A 22750-nucleotide genomic window follows, 5' to 3' on the forward strand; every position below is an offset into this window, starting at 1 on the left:
ACCCTCTAGGCACTTACTCAGAAATGAGGGCAAATACTGACACACCTTGTTATAGCCTACTACTACAAAGCCTTTCCATGCAATGTACTGCAAGTGACAGACATTTTCTCAAAAGTAGAGTCACTCTCTCACACAGTGAGATAGCACGGAGCCACTTATACATTCACTGACATAATTAGAAACTAGTTGGGTATCCAGCTGTATCAAAGACAGTTGCAGATACACTTATAAACCTCTGCAATCACAAACACAGACACTCAGCTATTCTTTCAGCCACTTACAAACACATTTAGAGAGACCTAGAGTTACTAAAACAGAAAATCAAATAGCTGCAAACGTATTTAAACATCTGATAACACACCTACAGGTGGACTCCTACACTCACCCAGATAAGTAGCCAAGCACTGAGAAAACCTAGTCACCTAAGCAGATAAGTAGTACTTTAAACATGGGTGAGGCCTACTACTGGGGAGAGTATGTCTGTATTTTAAGGTCATATCTACTACTGCAGACAGAATCTGTGCACGTTTAGTGCCAGCTCAACTTGGCATGAAAGAGCTCTTTGCAAAGTATTAAACCTATGTTTTACACACTAACATACCCCTGTATTCACTAACCAAACAGGGAGACACTGCGCACAGTTCGAGTGAGGCTGCTTTTGGGGGCTGGAACGGCTCCAAGGAAGAAGGAAGGAATTGCCTGAAGCAGTAACCGCAACTCCTTTGCGGTAGATGCTGCGGTCATTTTACACCCAGGCTGCTTGTGGCATTGGTGAATATCGCCACAAGGACCACAAGACCCAGGAGGCATTGGGTCCAACGTCGTGCTGAAGCCCCTCTCACCACCGACTGGGGGCCTTAATTACTCCTTGTGTCTCCCGCTCTGCGGGAGACGCTGCGCACAGTTCCACTGAGGCTGCTTTTGGGGGCTGGAACGGCTCCAAGGAAGAAGGAAGGAATTGCCTGCAGCTGTAACCGCAACTCCTTCGTGGGAGACGCTGCAGTCATTTTACACCCAGGCTGCTTGTGGCATTGGTGAATATCGCCACAAGGACCACAAGACCCAGGAGGCATTGGGTCCAACATCGTGCTGAAGCCCCTCCCACCACCTAGTACTTATTGGAGCTCCTTCCCCCGCGTGAAGGACTGGGTTATTTTAGAACCCAGCGGTGCCAGGGCACAACACCTGAAACCTTCGTGGGTAACCTGTTCCGGCGTACAAGCGACAGAGACACGGGACACTTCCTTCGGCGTCAAAGATTCAAGGTTTATTTGCTGCAGGGAAACACAGAGATCACGGAAGTACAACCAGTGTAGTTCAGAGTGTCTGCTTCAAATTGGTTCTGCGGATCGCTCCTTTTATACATAGTTTTCCCATAGAGTTACATTGAACACAAAAGTTTATGACCCGGTTCCCACAATTATCCCCCAGAGGGGCCGCTTTGGTCACTTTGAAACGTACAAGGTCCGGGACATGAGTGCGGAAGCATTTGGCGGTTCCCAACTGTAAAAACCCATCTTCCCAACATTAGTGCATTCCAATCAGTAATAAACAGATCGAAAATAGGAACAAGAACAGGTGTAGAGGAAAACGGAGACAGTGGGGAAATCGGAAAGGGTGCGAAAGGGGAGGTATCGAGAAACACGAGATACAGGCATCAAAGGGACGTGCCTAATGAGATGCACGGCTGAGACAATAAGCCGGTACGGCAAGATGAGCCTCGAGCGGCGCCATCTGCTTTACAGTAGCATCCCCCTCATCATAAAGACACTTACAAAGGACATGTGTCTTCCGCAAATATCTTGGGAGTCCCAGGGTCGCGAAGCGGACATCGTCCGTTCGCTGGCTACTTGAGGGCAAGAGACAAAATGGATGCCGTATCTAAGATGGAACCCATGGGTACAGATAGAAATACCCACGTAACAGACGAACGGTTTAGGTTAGCACAGCGAAACTGCGCACACTTACTAAACTCGTCATTTGCGGTTCATAGATACCAGACTCGACCATATTCGTGCGAGTCGAAAACACCACTTACAATTGTCACGGAACCTCAGACGCTCCTTTTGCCCTCATGTAGGCAAGCACTAGTCGGAATCATACTCAATATTCATCAGACCATCTAGATGTTGCTGTAGCATAGCTCTGTCCAACCGAGTTCCCTTGGTAACAGGCGGCTGTCTCATACACGTTGTAGCACAGAGGCCACATAAGGCAGGACCGCACTGCACACAAAGGCAACACGTGAACAGGAACGCCACAACGACTCCGATAATCATCAGAATCTTCCAACCCCAAGTCGACATCAGGCCCCAAAACCACCCAAGTAGCGTCCAATCCCCTACATCCACGTGTATGGATTCAGAGATCTTATGCAACTTAGAGATGGCTTGATAGACAGTCGGAGCATTATCTGGAATGAAAATGCAGCAGCTCGAATGGATCACCTTACATACCCCACCTCGATCTGCTAAGATGACATCTAAAACCATACGGTTTTGTAACGTCATTAGCCTATCCGCCTGAAGTTCTGTGGTGATATTACCAAGGGCACTAGCAGTAATATTAGCTGTCGATTCTACCACTCGAGTCAACTGTCTCAGGTTCCTACTATTAACCATAGGTCCCCAAAACGGGAGGAAACCCTTGAAAAAGTCTCCTGCCTCTTGACCGGCAGTATCCTCTTCGCTAATTACACCTCTCACAACTCTAGTCTTATGATAATCGGCATCTACAGTGAACGTCGGAGGCAACAAATTTGCAATGAAACATGAGCCCATGAAGTCAGCGGGCAACCATGCATATGCACGATCATGGCAAATAAAGTATGTACCCTTGGCCGCCAGGAACACAGGGGACGAGACCATCGGCAGAATGTAATTTTCAGTGCAAGCACTCTCTCCAAGTCGGGCTTTCGATCTTCGGCCACGACCCATTAGACAAAAATTACCAATGTGGGGTACGACCCATATCGGAGGTGAGCTTTTAAGCTGTTTTTCACTAGTGAACACACTATACTCGCCTCTACTCAGGACCCTGTAAGCTTGTACCTCTTCTTCGGGAATAAGCGAGGGATCATAGATATCGCTGTCTAAGTCCTCGATTGCTATCGACAAAGGTTTTTGATACGAGGTAGGACCAGAGTAGGGGGAACGTGGTTCTCGAATAGGGTGGAAACCTAGTGCGCTTCGAAACATTGTTTGAAATGCTTGAGCAGACCCTTGGGAGCTATACGGTAACACCAGATACGGAATTCCCTTATCCGTAGTATGTGGCATCAACCCACACACCCAACAATTAGTAGTGTTAACCACTAACTGATGCTGATGAAGGAGCTGAATAAAGGAATTATTGCGGAATTCTGCACGTCTAGCCTGCTCGTGTTCGGGTAATACATGAAAGGAATGGGGAGAAGCAACAGTAGTAAGTTTAGGATCAGGTGTAGGAGTAGGTAAAACAGGAGATAGATAACCAGAGATCATATAATACACCCCACCCGCCAAGAATGCAGAAATAGTCAAAAACAATACAAATATTTGGAACATAAAACATTTGGTACGACTAAGTTGTTGCAGCTTGAATCTTTGTATCTGAGCTTCTTCCAAGTCCATCAACTTCGAAAATGCCATTACCTACGACCGTCCGCAACGTTTCTTGACGCACTTCGTTCTGTGTAGCAGTAGTCAATCCCTAGGAGTTCCCAGGAACCGACGGTCTTTAACCTAGCGTCAAGACCTACTATCCAGAAGGAAGTACGCGCGCGGCCCTACGGTCTTTAATGCACAATATATATATATATATATATATATATATACAAAAACAATGTCTCTCGGCTGTAAAAGCAAAAAGTATAAGGAATGAAGCTCAATGTATATACACACAGGAATAATCACAATAATATGAATGTTCAAACTGATCACGGAAAACGGGATAATGTAGTTGTCAATACAGCAAAACAGGATCTTTTATTAGTCTTTAGTGCTAGATCGCAAAAAGTATCGGGTTTTCCCAGGACGTGTCTGCTCGCCAAACAAAGGATCCGTTGAAGAGACAGCGTCCTGCTGATCAGTTGAGTGTTCTGGTCTTGAGTCTTTTGATGACAATTGTTCAACAGTGTCTTTCTGCTGCACTGAGGATTCTCCGACAGGTTGTGCGTCGCTAAAAGGTACAAACGCCGGCAATCCTTCGGTTTCAGTTGATGCAATGCCTCTCCTCACCCACGGGTCTGCCGGCAAAGGGATAGGGACTTTTTTGGTGTGGGTGGCGTGCACCCAGTTTTTCCGTCCCTCAAGACGAACAGCAGTCCTCGTGGCAAGGAGAACCTGGTAAGGTCCAGTAAACCTCGGGTCCAAGTTGTTCTTGCGCGAAAAGTTCCGCGTCACCACCCAATCTCCGGGCTGGAGCTGGTGGCCTGGACCCTCCGTCTGCGTCGGCAGTGCGTCGTGAACCTGTTGGTGAATTAACCTCAGTTTAGCAGTCAAGTCATGAAGATAATCGATCAGCATTGGATACCCAAGATCACAGAAAATACCTGGCCTAGGAACCCCCCAGACATTCGCAGGACGACCGAACACTATTTCATAGGGACTAAGCCCTACTCGGGAGTGTACAGTCGCCCTAGTTGATAGTAACGCTAAGGGTAAAGCGTCAGGCCACGAAAGACCAGTCGTAGCCTGAATCTTTGCTAGTTTCAGTTTAAGGGTGCCATTATACCCTTCAACCAAACCAGCTGACTGGGGATGATTGGCACTATGGAATTTCTGATTAATTCCAAGGCCCTTACACACACTCTTCATCACACTTCCCACAAACTCACTTCCGTTATCTGACCACACGACTCTAGGCATTCCATACCGAGGAAAATATTCCTTCAGTAGGATTTTCGCAGTAGACAAAGCAGTATTGTCTTTGAGAGGATAAGCCTCGATCCATCGGGAGAATGCGCAAACCACAACTAAAACGTATTTCAGGTTATTGCATCGCTCCATATGGATGAAGTCCAGTTGGATCACCTCAAAGGGACATGAAGGGGGAGCAAAACTGCCAGGAGGAGTTGGGGTTCCCTTGCCAGGATTGTACATCATACACACCATACAATTCTTCACCAGACGTTCAGCACATTTCGTAATACCATCATTCTTCCACACAGGAGACAACAACTTACAAATACCTTTCGCGCTAATATGTGCTAACCCATGCGCCATTGTCACAACGGCCAGCACATACGCATCGGGCAACAACCATCTATTCTGATCCGACAAATCAATCCAACAACCATTCGCCTCCAACTTTCCCGTGCTTTCTTTCCACTTCGCCTTTTCAGTCTCGGTGGCCTCATTCTGAATTTCTTTCACACTTTCAATAGTGTCTTCACACATGCTCGACTCTGTAGGCCACCTAACCGAACTCGTCACATACATTCGAGTGCTAAGGTTCCGGGCAGTCTCCTTAGCAATCTCGTCCGCAAACGCATTACCACGACCGACATCATCCGTCACCTTACGATGCGCACTACATTTAACAATCGCTACCTGCGTAGGCAACGTCAATGCATCCAAAAGATCATTCACAAGCTGGCCATGCTGAATCTTCGTACCGTGCGACGTCAAGAAACCCCTCTCTCTCCACAATCGTCCAAAACTATGTGCGACGCCAAATGCATATTGGCTGTCGGTAAACACATTCACACGTTTCCCTTTTGCTAACACACACGCTCTAGTGAGAGCGATCAACTCTGCAGCTTGGGCAGAATTCTGATTCAATCTTGCAGTCTCAACAACCGTATTCAATGTTACAACAGCATAAGCAGTAGTCACATCGCCATTCGGCAACTTAAAACATGACCCATCCACATACAGTGTTCCATCCGGGTCTTCCAATGGGGTGTTTTTAAGGTCCACTCGACCTTTTGTTTCCTCTTCCGTCCTCAAATAACAATCATGTTCTGTTATTTCATCTGACTCTGAGCTAATTGGTAACAAAGTTGCCGGGTTCAGAACATTGCAACGTTTTATCTGAATATGACTTGCCAGCAACGTCAGCTCGTACCCAGACAATCTCGCACTCGTCAAGTGCTGGGTTTTCGTACGATTCAAAAGGGTGTCGACTGCGTGCGGAACCATCACCGTAAGCATATTATCCATGACCAATCCTGCTGATTGTCGGATGGAGACCGCAGCTGCCGCTGTTGCTCTCAAGCAACTCGGCAATGCTCTAGCTACTGGGTCCAAGGTCGAGGAAAAATATGCACATGGACGTTGCTTACCACCAAAAGGTTGCGTTAAGACACTCAACGCACAACCTTCTCTTTCGTGAACATATAATGTAAACGGCTTACTATAGTCAGGAGTACCTAACACAGGAGCCGAACACAATGAATCACGCAATTCAGAAAAACTTTTCTGACATTCTTCCGTCCATGGTAAAGGAGTTGAAACATCCTTGCACGTAAGAGCCACTAATGGTTTCGCTAGCAATGAAAAGTTAGGAATCCATTGCCTGCAGTACGACGTGATACCTAGAAAGGCACGCACATCTCTTTGGGTTTTTGGCACAGCCATTCGGGCAATCGCTGCAATTCTCTCTGGGGTCAACCGCCTTCCCTCCTTTGACAATAAGTGACCTAGATAGGTTACTTCTTGACAACAATATTGGAGTTTAGAAGGTGACACCTTGTGATTTAACTCGCAGAGATGTTGCAGCAACGACACCGTAGCAATTTTGCAAATGTCCTGAGTATCCGCAGCTACCAATAAGTCATCGACATATTGGATTAAGGCCGCACCAACCGGCAACGTAAACGCATCCAGTTGACCCTTCAAGGCTTGACTGTAAATCGATGGACTTTCACAGTAGCCCTGAGGAGCGCGTTTGAACCGGAAGCTGCGTCCACCGAGAGAGAAACCGAAAAGGTCTCTGCTCTCTTCGGCAATCGGGAGGCTGAAGAACGCATTCTTCAAGTCAATCACCGAGAACCACGATGCAGAAGCTGGAATCAGAGTCAGTAGCGCCGTGATGTCAGGCACAACGGGGAACTGAGGAATCACTATTTTATTTACTTCCCGTAAATCGATAACAAAACGATAAACAGGTGGTTTCGAAGGATCAGTACGTTTTAGAATGGGCAGTACAGGGCTGTTGCACACGTTTCCCCGAGTCTCTTCAATAACGTCTTTCTCGATCAGATCATAAATGATCGCTAACAGTGCTCGTTCACCATCAAGAGAGATTCGATACTGGGGAATACGTGGCAATCGTACATTAGATTTCAACTGAACAACATAATGGGGGATGTCAAGCAGGCCCACATCATTGGGACCTGTTGCCCACAAAGACGCAGGAAGAGAACTCAATTCCTGTGGAAGCTTATCGAGAGACAAATACATAGGAGAGACAACCCTCTCTCCTAACGTAAGCTTTACACCCGCAGGGGAACAATACAAAGTTGCATACAAACGTTTAAGCAAATCCAGACCCAAAAGATTTTCACCACAGCCAGTAGTCAAAATCAACGGAGCTTGAAGCTCACGTGGCCCAATTGTAAGGGGCAAAGGGCACGAAACTGGATTGCTAACGGGGGCGCCAGAGAATCCAACGGAAACATTTGTTAAGCCAGACAAAGGCGCGCCAGGGAGTTTCGAATGCATAATAGAACTTTTCGCTGCACCAGTGTCCAACAGAAAAGGCTCAACGACGCCCGATGTAGCAACTGCGACGTAAGGCCCTCTCTGATCAACCGGAACTGATACCACTCCCTCTCCTTGTCTTTGGCTGTCCTAGTAATTGCTGTCGTCAGTTCCCTGGTCGACGTAATAATCATCTACATTGTACTGCGTAGATCGTCCTTGCGATGATCCACGTTGATCGAAACAATTATTAGAATTAGAGGAGTTATCAGAACGATCATTCTGAGCACCACGACCCCTACCACGTGATACCGGATGTGAACCACCACGACCTCCTTTGGACGAATTACCACTATTGCGATCATTCAGAACAGGGCAATTGAATTTAATGTGTCCCTCCTGTCTACAATAAGCACATTGATTGTACCCTAACGATGATCTTTGGGAGGAGGAATCATTACGCGACTGCGATCGATTCGATTGCGACTGCAGCCTATTCTGTTGGGACGTATTCTGATTTGAACGCGGAGGATATGCTTGTTGCAGCAACACTTTAGTTTTTAGCTCTTTCGTCTTTTTATCAGCACGGTCGTTCTCTTCTTTCTCTCTGTTCTCATAATATTGTGCTGTGGCCAATATCTGAGCCGAAGTAGAAACGGCCCCGCACTCTCTGAATTCTTTAATTTATTGCTCAAATCGGGCAATAAATTCGAAACAAATTTATCCACAAACAATCGCTGACCACCCTCAGTACCCATGTCCTGACCACTATGATCGATGAATGCCTCCTCAAACCTCGTAAAGAAGTCGGAGACACTCTCGTCCTTCTTCTGTTTACAAGCCGATAATTTGTCCCAATTTACCCTCATAGCTGGCATAAGAGTTTTCATTAACGTTATTATCCTTTGAGGGAGAGCAGCGACCAGCTGCTCGGGTTTAGCACCACCAATTTGTCGGGCATCCGCCGCTACTATGGCAGCCCAAGCACCACCTAATTCATTCGGATGGTTTTCCTGACGAATCTTAGCCCATACCGGTTGCGGTACAACATTGCCAAACAACATATCAATATCGGCAAGATTCATTATCGTAGCATCTACGAGCTGCGATAATTCCTTGTAGTACCCTGCAGGGTTTTTACGAGGGTCAGGCAAGGATTGCTTCACCTGCAACACTTCGGAGCGTTTCCATGGGAGATGTATCCACACTCTCTGAAAAAATGGCGGAATCGGGGGGTTTGCCGCAGGATTACCAGGCATCCATACTGGTGGAACCTCTCGCATAGGAAACTGACCAGATTCATCTGGCAGTCTTTCAATATCCTCAACAAACAAGGCTTGGGGTATAGGAGTGGGACGAAAAGATAACAACCGCTCAAGAGCACGTCGAACGTTGGTATCCACTATCAGTCCGGTTGAGAACTGAAGCTGTAGATCAGACAACGCGGTCAGCACCTCGTCAGGTGCGTCGGCCGCTATCTGATCGCGAAGGACCTTACACATTTCCTCGAACACATATCTCTGGGTTGGCACGTTGAATTGACAAAATGTGTCGAGTACAACACGTGGTGGATTTCGAAGAGGATGCATCATCCAACCCATCGCCATATTATATAGCGAAGCGCGTTCTCTGTTACCAGGAAGCTGACTACGTCTCTGAGGACCATCGGAGCCAGCGGACCCAAAAACAGGTCCAAGCGAATGAAAGAAACTTGCCGCAAGAGGAGAATTACGAGAACGAGTAGAGGGAGAAGTATAGGACACAGGACTAACAAGCGAAGGAGTAGAAACAGTAGCAACAGCAGGAGTTAACGAAACAGGAGCAGTAGCGGGAGCAGGAGTATGTGGAAGCGGAGGAGCAGTAGGGATAGCAGTAGGCAAAGGAGCAGGAACAGTCGGAAGAGCGGGTGCAGGCTGAGGAACAGGCACAGGAAGAATAGGTGGAGGAATAGGTACAGCAGGAACCACGGGAGCTGCGGTACCCTGTACATACGGAGGTGGCGACTTCATAAGATAAGACATTAAAGGATCCTCAACTGACTCTTCCTTCTTTTCCGACTCCGTAGGCAAAACGGGATAACATTTATCTACGGTCATACGCTGTAGTCTATCGAACACTTCCTTTTCCTTAACCTCCTTGTCACGCTGAAATTGCTCTGCTTTCTTCACTATGGTAGCAACATTATCTCGCTGATTTCGTTTAGACTGTCTGATTTCTTTCTTTCGGGCTTCTTTATGCCACAACCGAAAGGCATCAAACATGGCCGGCCTTAACTTTTTCGCAAATAATTTAGCCTCTAGGTTATCTAAAATCGGGGTTTCAAAACTACCATGAGGTGGCCAACGAAGGTCACCGTCCTTCTTCGTATATTTAATCCAGTATTCATTAAAAGTAATCGGGCCCAATCCGTGCTTACTGTACAGTTCATAAGTCGGAGTTCCAACCGGAGGTATCGGACACGAGTCCTCTAGTCGGGAATCCGTACCACAAGGTCTGAAACAGCTAAACAAAGTACTGCGACCAGGCATCTTGCACACTAGCCGAGTTTCACAAACTTTAAGGGTTACGGGATTTACCAAGTCCCAGCAAAGAACAAAACCCTCGGTTTTTGGCGGCTGCAGTCGTCAAACAACACAACAAAGTATCAAGAACCACAAATGCAATGGAACCATGCAACCACTAAGTAACCACAACCAAGAACTCTGGGAGCGACCCACAAATACTTAACTCAAAGATCGATGGCGTCACCAGGAAGGCCCGTCAATCGTCTCGCTATACCAAGGTCTACGCCAGGCGCCAAAACAGGTCTACAGTCAGGGCAGCAGTCCGTCGCAGCCGTCAGGAGGCGGGAATCTTCGCGGGAAAAGTCTTCGGGCCACTTATTTCGACAACAGGATCGATGAAGCGGGGTGCACCTTCCCTCGGAGATTTCACACGAAGTTCCTCACGATCGTCGGGCTTGGACCGGTACCGCTGATGCAGCCCCACGTTGGGCGCCAACTGAAGGACTGGGTTATTTTAGAACCCAGCGGTGCCAGGGCACAACACCTGAAACCTTCGTGGGTAACCTGTTCCGGCGTACAAGCGACAGAGACACGGGACACTTCCTTCGGCGTCAAAGATTCAAGGTTTATTTGCTGCAGGGAAACACAGAGATCACGGAAGTACAACCAGTGTAGTTCAGAGTGTCTGCTTCAAATTGGTTCTGCGGATCGCTCCTTTTATACATAGTTTTCCCATAGAGTTACATTGAACACAAAAGTTTATGACCCGGTTCCCACAATTATCCCCCAGAGGGGCCGCTTTGGTCACTTTGAAACGTACAAGGTCCGGGACATGAGTGCGGAAGCATTTGGCGGTTCCCAACTGTAAAAACCCATCTTCCCAACATTAGTGCATTCCAATCAGTAATAAACAGATCGAAAATAGGAACAAGAACAGGTGTAGAGGAAAACGGAGACAGTGGGGAAATCGGAAAGGGTGTGAAAGGGGAGGTATCGAGAAACACGAGATACAGGCATCAAAGGGACGTGCCTAATGAGATGCACGGCTGAGACAATAAGCCGGTACGGCAAGATGAGCCTCGAGCGGCGCCATCTGCTTTACAGTAGCATCCCCCTCATCATAAAGACACTTACAAAGGACATGTGTCTTCCGCAAATATCTTGGGAGTCCCAGGGTCGCGAAGCGGACATCGTCCGTTCGCTGGCTACTTGAGGGCAAGAGACAAAATGGATGCCGTATCTAAGATGGAACCCATGGGTACAGATAGAAATACCCACGTAACAGACGAACGGTTTAGGTTAGCACAGCGAAACTGCGCACACTTACTAAACTCGTCATTTGCGGTTCATAGATACCAGACTCGACCATATTCGTGCGAGTCGAAAACACCACTTACAATTGTCACGGAACCTCACGCGTCGCGGGACGAGCTGGGAGAAGCCCGGGCAAAGGGCGGGCCATCTGGGGCCATCCGGGGCCATCCAGGGCCAGAGGAGGCCGGGCTGGGCCACCCCCCTAACTCCACCAACGTAAGTGTAATAGACATTAGTAAGAACAATACATTATATATGCTAGTTGTAGCGTGGGAGTAACATCTTAAACTGGCACACATTAAGTGTGTACTTTGTCTGGCTGAAATATTATATTGTGATTGTTACTGTTATTATATTCCACTGGTAGTTTAAACAGTGATATCCTTTGAGGCGAACTATCATGGTGCATAAAGTTGGAAAGGGGAAGAAAGCTGTGCCAAGCAGCATTGGTGGAACCATTACTGGAACTTTGGACAATTTCAACACAAGGGCTGCAGTCGTGTTAGAACGTGAGATAGCGATAACAGAAAAAAGATTATAACTAGAACCATCATTAGAAACAATATTTTCTAAAAGATCCTCGCTGGGTACCATCAGGGAAGCTGTAACACCAGAGCGGCTATCCGTAGAACACCCCAAGGAGGTTAACTGGCTGGACACTAGTACAGAGTCAGCTGTTTCAGATGGGTCCGCCGTTTGTATTGTAACTAACTTTACTACTCCTAGAACAGTAACTGAACACAGAACTAAAAAGGACACAAATGCAATCACAAAGACTGGGAAAAGAAAACGTGGGGGAGGTGCACATAAGGGAAGATGCCCAAAAGTTACCAAAACTACTAACTCAGGGGGGTCCTGACTGAAGTTACTCAATTAGCCACTAATATTATGCCCCCTAATAAAGATAAAGGAAATCAGATATCTGAGCAGCCACAATGCATGCCACTGGGAGCTCAGAATCCTGATGGCCTCCTGGGACAGATAGAGCATCTCATGAGGTCATTGATGCTACCCTTGCTCGAGGGAATAAAAATAATTAATGAAAACATAGGGAAGTTAGAGAGAAGTGTTACTGCCAATACGAAAGTATTAGAAAAGGCCGTGGGTCCTATATCGGAGTCTGACTGTATAGTTAAAGAAAGATCAGCCTTAGGAATTGGTGGTACCCTAGCAGATAGCTCACAAGAAAAGCGGCCTAGATTATCTAGGCAAATATACAATACTGATATTGTGGACATTACAGGGATAAAAAATAAAAAACAACTTAATAGTAAGGGAGTAGAAGTGTCGGTGTGTTAGGACAGAAAGGAGCTGATAATTCCAAATTCTGATGGAGGGGCAACTGATACAGGAAAGGAGGTATTGGTCCGAGAGGGTGGGAAGAAGAAACATCCCTGTATTGATTTACCCCCTGACTCAGCACCGTACACTGTGATATTGTCAGGGGTACCAGAGATCCAACATGATGAATCAGAAAATCACAGGGAACTGAAAAATAAGGTCATCTTCTGGCTTAATTGTAATAGACCACTTCTGGACCATCTAAATGCATAAATTCTATATATCAGAAGGGTGAGTTGGTTGGGCAAGAGACGTAAGGATCGGGGGGGGACTGCATAATTGTAAACTTTAGAGATCCTAGGGTGGTAAGGCTCATATGTGATGGAAATGGGTATAGAAGACAGGGTGGGATTCAGACCCTTGATCTGAGCCACTTCTATCCTCTACCAGCATCTGGTACCCCTCTGTTCTTACGAAACTGGACTGAAATACCACATAGTCGATCAATATTGCCTACAGGCAAGAGTTTTGTCTACCCTTGGCAAATCATTTTGAGTCACTCTACGGATTAGAGGGAGTGAATTGACTTGGAACTAGGGTAAATGGTATGATTCTAGACCCTTCAAGAGTTATTGGAAATATAAAACAGGATAAGGGAACCAATGGAGGTGGTGACAGCAGGGGGATCCAGGATTAGGCGTAGAGGTCAATAATAAGGATTGTGTCAGTACTACTGTTGACAACGGTAATTATCTGACTATCGAAGCTGTAGTTAATCCAGATACCCCTAAACCCATTATCACGAAGGAAGATATATCTACAGTGAGATCTTGGGCAATGATGTTCTGTTCCTATGGGCTACTACCCTCATGGTGTGAATCCATAATAGTTTCTATTTTTAAAAAAAGATGACAGAGCAATTTGCACTGCTATCGTCCTATCTCGCTCCTCGACTCTACCATTAAAATAATGGGCAGGGTTATTTTAAACAGATTGCAATTATGGGCAGACGAACGGTCGGTATTAAGTGACCTTCAATATGGTTTTAGGAAGGACCTATGCACCACTGACCAATGTCTTAACTTGCACTTATTGCTAGAAAAGTATACAGAAGCGAAGGGTGGCTGTATGTTTTTAACTTTTGTGGACTTGACGTCTGCTTTTGATTGTGTCACCCATACTAAGCTTTGGTTGGTACTTCGGAACCTGGAAGTAGACAATGACATAATTCATTTCCTTAGGGATCTTTACAGGGGGGCCACTGCTCGGGCTAGGTACGGTAAGAGTGGAGAATGCACAAATCCATTCACCATGTCAAGAGGAGTACGGCAAGGTTGCGTCCTCACCCCGTTTCTATTTACTATTTATATTAATGGTCTGGAAAAAACTCTGTTAGAGGAGGGCAGGGACATGCCACTTGTTGGGAGAAGAACTATCCCATCTCTCCTATATGCTGACGATGCAGTTTTAATGGCCAGGACACCACTGGCAATGCAAGTGGTGGTCAATTCATTTACAGGTTTTATGAGGAAACTTGACCTAAAAATGAACTGCACTAAGACCTTTAGTATGATTTGCGGCCAGGGACAGCACAAAAGGGGTAAAACAATATTTATTGGTCCTAAGCCTCTCAAACAGACTCCCACATTTTCATATCTTGGAGTATTGTTTGATGAAGCTGGGTGATGGGGTAACGTAATACAATCAAGGAGATTACTGTTCTGCAAATCTATCACAGCCTTGAAAACCTTCAGCAGAATGATGGGCAGAAAACCTATCAGGGAACTTCTAACTGTGTACAGTGCTACCTGTGTGGCAGTTGCTACATATGGAGGAGGGGTTTGGGGTTATGTAAACACGAAAACCCTACAAGTAGTAGAGAATAACTTCTTAAAATCCTTGCTTAGGGTACCTCATAGTGTTTCAATCTATGTCAGTCATGTTGAGCTAGGGGTAACATATATTGAAGATAATATTAAGGTGGCCCCAGTACTCCTGTGGCACAGGATTTGGTCAAATGAGGAATGTTTATTTAACCGCTCTATTTTAATGGTTGTTATGAGCCTAGAGAATGTCGGGAGGGTGGCCTGGTTAACTTATGTAAGAACATTCCTTATTAAAATAGGGCATAAAGAATATTATGACGACCCCACAGGAATGTGTGACATATCTAGGAAATCACAAAAAAATGTTTGCATGAGGCATTTGTGTGACCTTCGGACTAACACAGAACTGGCAAAGAAAACTGTGGTCGCACACCAAATGATTTTGACCTCTGCTCACATGCAACCGTACATTAAGTTAAAAATGAGCGACTTTGAAAGGTTTTTATTGACACGCTTCAGGCTAAACCTGTTACATCGATCTATTAGATTCCCTGTTGTGAATATTTGGACTAAGCAACTAATTAAATGCCCTTGTGATGATTTTTCAGAACAGTCAGATATTCATATCCTCTTTTTCTGTAGATTTTACACTATTCATTGATTGTGCCCCTCCTGAAAATTATGGAATGTAGACAGTGTCACCCTGCATTTTTAGAACTTCAGAAATTGGACAATATTTTAACTGTTGCATATTTGTCTGCTTATTTTAAGTCTGTTTTGAGATTTCAAAAGACAATTATTTAAATGAATTAAGGAAATGGATTTATCTTATTTTATTTTTAACTATGTGTGCGAATATTTTGGATTATGACGAATTTTATATTAGTGCACAAATATTTTGTATTATGATGAAATTTTATATGTGTACTTTTATGGTTGTTTTATCTGATAAACAAATAAAGTTAAACTTGACTTGAGTCCACTAACCAAACACTGCGTATTCATTAAGCCACTTACATATACATTTAGAGAGTCTTATAGTTACTCAGAACATTCTTACCCACATACAGAGTTTTAAAGACTGATTTATCCCCGCCAATTGTGTTTGCTTTGGCAAAATTCCTAACTGCAATGTGGTATGCCCGAACCCGATTGATAAAGAGGGTAGGAGACTCTTGATAAACTTTCACCCCTTGATTCATTGGCACCCATCTTTCATTATTATTCTTTTTTTAATTTGCAATGTATTTTATATTAATGATATTTCGGATTTTTAACTGATGTGATCATTTTGTACATCTTTTATGATCATGTGATCAAAATAAAGATTTGGAATTGAATGGAGTTACTAAAGCAGGCAGTTATATACCAGCATACTTACTTAAACAATGACTGGCACACCTAAAGGTTGACTCCTACACTCATTCAGATATGTAGAGAAGTACTGAGAGAACCTACTCACCCATCCAGACAATTAGCCCTTTAAATAATGGGCCTGGCCAACTCCTGCAGAGCCTCGCTGTGCACTTTTACTTGCAACTCAACTTTTTATGAACAAGCCCTTTGACAAGTCTTAAACTCACCTTTAAGTGCACATAACTCACCATTGAGATTTTTTATAGGTATGCCATAATGCACAGTGATATGTGCATAAAAGATAAGGGATGTCCTTTTTAGTTTTTCTTAAATTACTTGTGTGCTTGCAGACCCCTATGCCAAGTATGACATACAGTATGCCATCCATAATGCAACTTATATATATGTTCTCAAAAGCATAGAGTATCTCTCCCATTCAGTCAGACAGCGCAGATACACTTATGCATTCACTCACATACTCAAATACTAGTTATGTTTCCAGCACTATCATGGCAGTAGCAGACACACTTGCATATCCCTGTATCCACTAACCCTGGCACTGAGTTATTTGTTCAGCCACTTACATACAGATTTAGCCAGCCATAGAGTTAACTAAACAGACAGTCATGTACTAGTACACTTAGTTAATAATCTGATGACACTCCTACAGGAGTACTCCTCCACTTACTCAGATATGGAGCCAAGTACTGATAATATGATACAACCTAGTCACATGTCCAGTCAAATAGTCCTTTAAACATGGATCAGGTATACTACTACTACAGAGGGTATCTCTGCATCTTTAGGTGACGCCTACTACTTAAGAGGGTATCTCTGCATTTTTAGTGTCAGCTTAACTTGGCATGAAAAAGCCCTTTGCTAAGTGTTAAACCCACCTTTGATTACACATAATTCACCACTGAGATAGTCTGTAGGTGTAGGTATGCCATAAAGCACAGGGGTTTGTGTTTAAATGGTAAGAGATGTCCTTTTCAGTTTCACCAAGTTATGTGTGCACTTGGAGACCCCTATGCCAAGTACTACATAGACTATGTCACCCATAATGCAAGTGAGATGCATGCTCTCAAAAGCATAGAGTCTCTCTCACACAGTCAGACAGCGCAGAGGCACTTACACATTCACTCATAAGTTCAGATCCTAGTTATGCATCCAGTACTATCAAAGGTAGTTGCAGACACACCTACATGCCACTGTATTCACCAACTGATGCACTGAGATATTTGTTCAGCCACATACATACAGATTTAGTGAGCCATAGAGTTGACTAAACAGAAAATCATGTACTGGTAACTTAATTAAAAAGCTGAATGTAATGCTGTTTTACCCTGGTTTTAACGTGTATTGTATTTATTGTCTTAATCTTTTTATGAAATGTATTTTATGCTTGTTGTATATTGTCTTTTATGATATATATCGAATAAAGACATTTGACTGCTAAAAGAAAAGAAGAAAAGCTGATAGTACTCCTATAGGTGTACACCTACACATACTCAGATATGTAGCCAAGTACTGATACAACCTAGTCACACATCCACTTCAGTAGGTTTTTAAACATGGGTCAGGCCTACAACTGCAGAGGGTATCTCTGCATTTTTAGGATAGGCCTACTGTTGCAGTGGGCTTCTGTGCACTTTTAGTGCCAGCTCCACTTTACATGAAAAAGCGTTTTACCAAGTCTTAAACCCACCTTTTAGTACACATAACTCACCAATAAGGTAGGCTTTAGGTATGGCACTAGGTGTTGAAGGGTTAGAGATGTCCTTTTCAGTTTCACTAAGTTATTTGTGCACGTGCAAACCTTTTGACAAATACTACATAGAGTATACCACTCATAATGCAAGTGATATACATGTTCTCAAAGGAATAGTCTCTCTCTCTCTCTCATGCAGTCAGACAGCTCAGAGGCACTAATGCATTCACTCACATGCTCAGATAGTCCTTATATATTCGTTACTATCAAGGGCATTAGCAGACACACTTACATATCCCTGTATTCACGAACACAGGCACTGAGCTAGTTGTTCAGCGACTTACATGCACATTTAGTAACCCACGGAATTAGTTAAACAGACAGTCAAGTACTGGTACACCTTGTTAAACATCTGATGGCACTCCTATAGGACTACTCCTCCGCTGACTAAGATATGCAGCCAAGTACTGATACAACCTAATCACACATCCAGTCAAGTATTCATTTAAATATTGGTTTCCCCAACCAATATATTTTCTATTGTTCTTGTTACAGTTTGGGTATTTCACAGTGAATGTGACCGCGAATGTAAGTCCTACACCAGTCCTACATCAACAAATGTGTGCTGAGACACTATGCACTGAATCATTGCTGTATTTGGAGAAGTGTGGCTCACTGGTTAGAAGCGGCAGACTCTGAAGCAGAGATCAGGCCTGGGACCAGGGTTCAATTCCCAACGCGGTAGGGTCTTGGGCTCAATGTCAGCGGACTCGATAATTCTCACCTCGGCGCCTACTCTAATCATGGGTCCCATGCTGCAACTCTGGGCAATAGCTTGCTTAATCTCCACAATGACCCCAACAACACTGGGATGACTGGCTTCACCTTGAGGGTGTCCAGGAGGGGCATCGCACAGGGAGAGCCAGGAAGAGTTACACAGCGTTATACAGCGCCGGGACGCCCCGTTGCTGGGGCAGCAGTGCGCTTTACAAGTATACTACATTTGCATTATTATTGAACTGAAACACTACGTTCTAATGATGTGCCACATTTTGCACATTCTTGCTACGTTCAATATATCTATTGTCTCCCACAAAGTTAATAAAGAAATATTCAAATAACATGCGTCAAGCCTACTATTGCAGAGGGTATCTCTGCATTTTTAGATGAGGCCTAGTACTTTAAAAGGTATCTGTGCACATTTAGTGCCTGCTTGACTTGGCAAGAAAAAGCCCTTCGCCAAGTCTTTTTTTTTTTTTTTGAAAAACATTTTTATTGCAGATGCACAGATACATGTAAAAAATACATCTCCACAATCTCGCAAACATTAAGCAGTGTCTACAACGGTAAGATAGAGGCCCATCAGACCCCCTACTCTCAATATTGCGAAAAAACAACAAACAGATCGCCATCCCACTCGGGTCACTTAGGCGGAGCCCCGCCCTAGCATAGAAGGTGGCCATAATGTCCATCCGGGCATCTGCTTTTTTCTTTATTCCTTTTTATCCATTAACAGTCCCCCGAGCCCAAGTAGCAGGACCAAACCCCCCCCCCCCCTCCCCTGAACTCAACTAGAACAATGCGGGGGAAAGTAAGAGCTCATCCCATAAGTTAACGTGAGTCCGGATATCCATGAGAATAGTGCATTCTGTTTCCATCAGCCGCAGCCCTCCCTGTCCCGCCCCACACACAAGCCGCCCCTGGACTGTCAAATTATTGGCACACTCCCTGCACACTGTGCCCCCTCCAAATCAGGCCAGCCGCCCACCCCATCATCACCCCAAACCCCGGACCCCTGCATGGGCCTCCCTACCCCGGCCCGCTCTCCAGCCCATGATACTGCCTCCATTTTGACCAAATCCTCCTGAACTTCTTGGGGCAGCCCCTGGCTTTATATGTCACCCGCTCCGCCGCCATGTAGAGGTCCAACCCCCTCCTCCACTCCTCCATGGTAGGCACCGACTCCGCCCCCCAATACTTAGCAATGTCTCGTTTTGCGACCACCAGGGCCAAGGTTAGGAACGTTAGCAGAGGGTGGGGGAGGTCCACATCATTGGTCATACCCAGCAGGGCCAGTTTCGGCTCCTGGACGAGTGGCACTGCCAGGACCTCCTTCAGTTCGGTAAAGACAAGTGTCCAATACGATTGAATCTTGCCACATTCCCATAGAATATGAAAGAAGCCCCCCCCTCCCGCCGGCAACGGAGGCACCTGTCATCTGAAGCCTTCCCCATCTTAAACAACCTAACCCTGTCAAAGTACGTCCTGTGGAGTACGTTGTACTGGATCAGGCGGAGTCGGGATTTAATGGCCACTTCCCTTGGGTGCATCAGGACTAATTCCCAGTCGATCTCCTCCATACCACCCACGTCATGCTCCCATGCAGCCCTGAGTTTCGTCAGATCCCCCAGCATGTTGTTTGTAAGTGTCCTGTAAGTAAGGGATACAGCCTTGTTGGGAATTTGCTCCTGCAGCAGTCTACCTTCCAGGGGTGCATACTCTGGGAGACCCTCTAATGATATCGCCTGGGCCCTCCACGCATGCCGTAACCGTACATATTTATAAAACTGCGATTGGTGGAGCCCGAATTCCGCCCGCAAAGCCTCGAACGACTTGAGCTCTCCTCTAGCAATGACATCACCCACCGTGGAGATCCCGATATCATCCCACTGCTTAAAGCCGCGCAATTTGCTCAGCTCCCGTAGCCATGCACAATGCCAAAGCGGAGTCTGCCGTGTTGGTTTCTGGTCCCAGCCCATACGTTTCGTGGCCACTCTCCAGGCCCGGAGGGTGATATTAGTGGCTGGGAGGAGGGGTGTCCTCCGCCGGCCCCCGTAGAGGTACGTAAGCAGGTGGGAGGGGGATAGCTTTGCCCGTTCCAGCACATATGTGGGGTGGCTCGCCGGGGCATGGAGCCAGTCGTTAATAGGGGAGAGGTGCTCGGCCCAGTAATAGGCCTCCAGGTTCGGCAGGGAGATACCCCCGCTATATTGGTGGCGTTGCAGGGTGGTGAGCGCCACGCGCGGCTGCTTACCTAACCAAATGAAGGACCTAAGGTCAGCGTGTATTTTGCCTAGGAGGTCTCCCGGGATGGGGTAGTACTCGTTCTGCAGGGCGTACAGGTATTTGGGCAGTATCACCATTTTGTACAGCGCCGCTCTGCCCAGAAGGGTCAAAGGCAGCTGGCGCCACCGTGTCATATCACTGGCAGAATTCTGCAGTATCCTGTTGACATTCCTAGAGCGGGACACCTCGGCGTCCAGCGTCATGAAGACCCCCAAATACTGAAAGCCTTCCGTAGACACCACCAGTCTATCCGGGAGGGCGCCACCACCCGTGACCCCCTTAGGGTCAAAAAGGACTGACTTGTGCCAATTTATGGCGTACCCGGAGTGGTCCCCATAACCATCTATCTCCTGGAAGAGCTCGGGCACAGTAGTGGACGGGTCGGTGACATAGAGCAATACATCATCAGCGTATAAGGACAGCTTTTCTTGCGTGTCATCAGCAGGTGTGACCTTGAAGCCGGTGACACTCGGGTTCTGTCTGATCCTTGCCGCCAGCACCTCGATTGTCAGGGTAAAGAGGAGAGGGGACAGGGGGCATCCCTGTCTGGTGCCACGCTGGATCTGTATTTCGCGGGAGAGTGTCCCGTTTACCCTCACCCGGGCCCTCGGGGTAGTGTAGAGCAGCTGTACCCAGGAGCGGAACTTGGGGCCAAAACCGAACTTATACAGGGTGGCCTCCAGGAACGGCCAATGTACGGAGTCGAAGGCTTTTTCGGCATCTAGGGAAAGGAACCAGTGCGGCGGGTCCCTATCCCTCACCTCCTGCAGCCAGTTGTGGGTGCGACGGAGATTAAGTTTCGTGGCCCCGTCCGGCAGGAAGCCCGTCTGGTCCAGATGTATCGGAGCAGGCAGAACCGCCCTAAGGCGGCGCGCCAGGATCGTAGCAAGTAGTTTCACCTCCGTGTTCAGCAGGGAAATAGGGCGGTACGAGGCACAGTCCTCCCTCGGCTTGCCCTCCTTGTAGATGGGGATGACGGTGGCCAGGGTGAGGTCGGGGGGAAGTCCCCCCTCAGCGTAGGCCTCAAGGAAAAGGTTCTGCAAGTGCGGGGCCACTATGTCAGCCGTACCTTTAAAGAATTCCGGGGGGAATCCATTCGGCCCTGGGGCCTTGCCCGGTTTCAACCCCGCAATGGCAGCCTTCACCTCCTCAAGAGAGATGTCCGCTTTCAGTCGTGGTATGTCCTCATCATCCACGCAGGGTAGGTCCACGTCCACCAGATAGAGGAGTGAGTCATCACAGGAGCCTAGTTGCCGTGCCCTGTAGAAGGCCTCGTAGTACGTCGCAAATGCTTCCGCAATGAGCGAGTCCGAGCGCACGACTCCCCCCTGCCCATCCGCAACCTCACCTACCCACCTCGCCAGCCTCTCCCTCCGACTAAGCCACGCTAATAATTTTCCAGATTTATCCCCCACATCATAGAGACGATGGAGGGTGGCCAGGTTCTGTGTCCTTGCCTCGTCCGACACTAATTCTCGGTATCGCCTCTGGGCATCTAACAGCCTACGAAGGGTCTTCCTGCACTTGGTGCGTAGGTGCTCCTTTTCCAGGTCGACAACCGTGCGCTCAACAGCCACAACCTCTTCTACTAATTTCCTCCTCTCCTCCCCCAGCCTACCGTTTATCCTATCCCGTAGCACCGGTTTCAGCGCTTCCCAAAGGGTCACTGCCGAGTCCACCGACCCGTCGTTGTCGGCCAGGTACACACGTACATCCGCCCTGACTCCTGCAAGGATCGATTTGTTCGCCAGATCCCATGCGGTGAGACGCCATGTGGCCTCCCTCCCGCCTTCTGGCCCGCCCATCGAGAGCAACAGGGGCGAGTGGTCCGACAGACCCCTCGCCAGATATGTGGCCGTGTCCCCTGCAGTGAACGTCTGTCGCGGCATAAATATATAGTCCAGCCTGGAGAACACTTTGTGGGCCGCCGAGTAAAAGGAGTAGGCCTCCGTCGTCGGGTGGATCGACCTCCATACATCACACAAGCCCATTTCAGTCATCAGTTGGGCCAGGGGGGTCTGAGCATCTCGGACATGAGTCACTCCGGATCTATCCACCGCCCTATCC

This window comes from Lissotriton vulgaris, chromosome 5 (assembly GCF_964263255.1).
Source record: "Lissotriton vulgaris chromosome 5, aLisVul1.2, whole genome shotgun sequence".
Classification (NCBI taxonomy): domain Eukaryota; kingdom Metazoa; phylum Chordata; class Amphibia; order Caudata; family Salamandridae; genus Lissotriton; species Lissotriton vulgaris.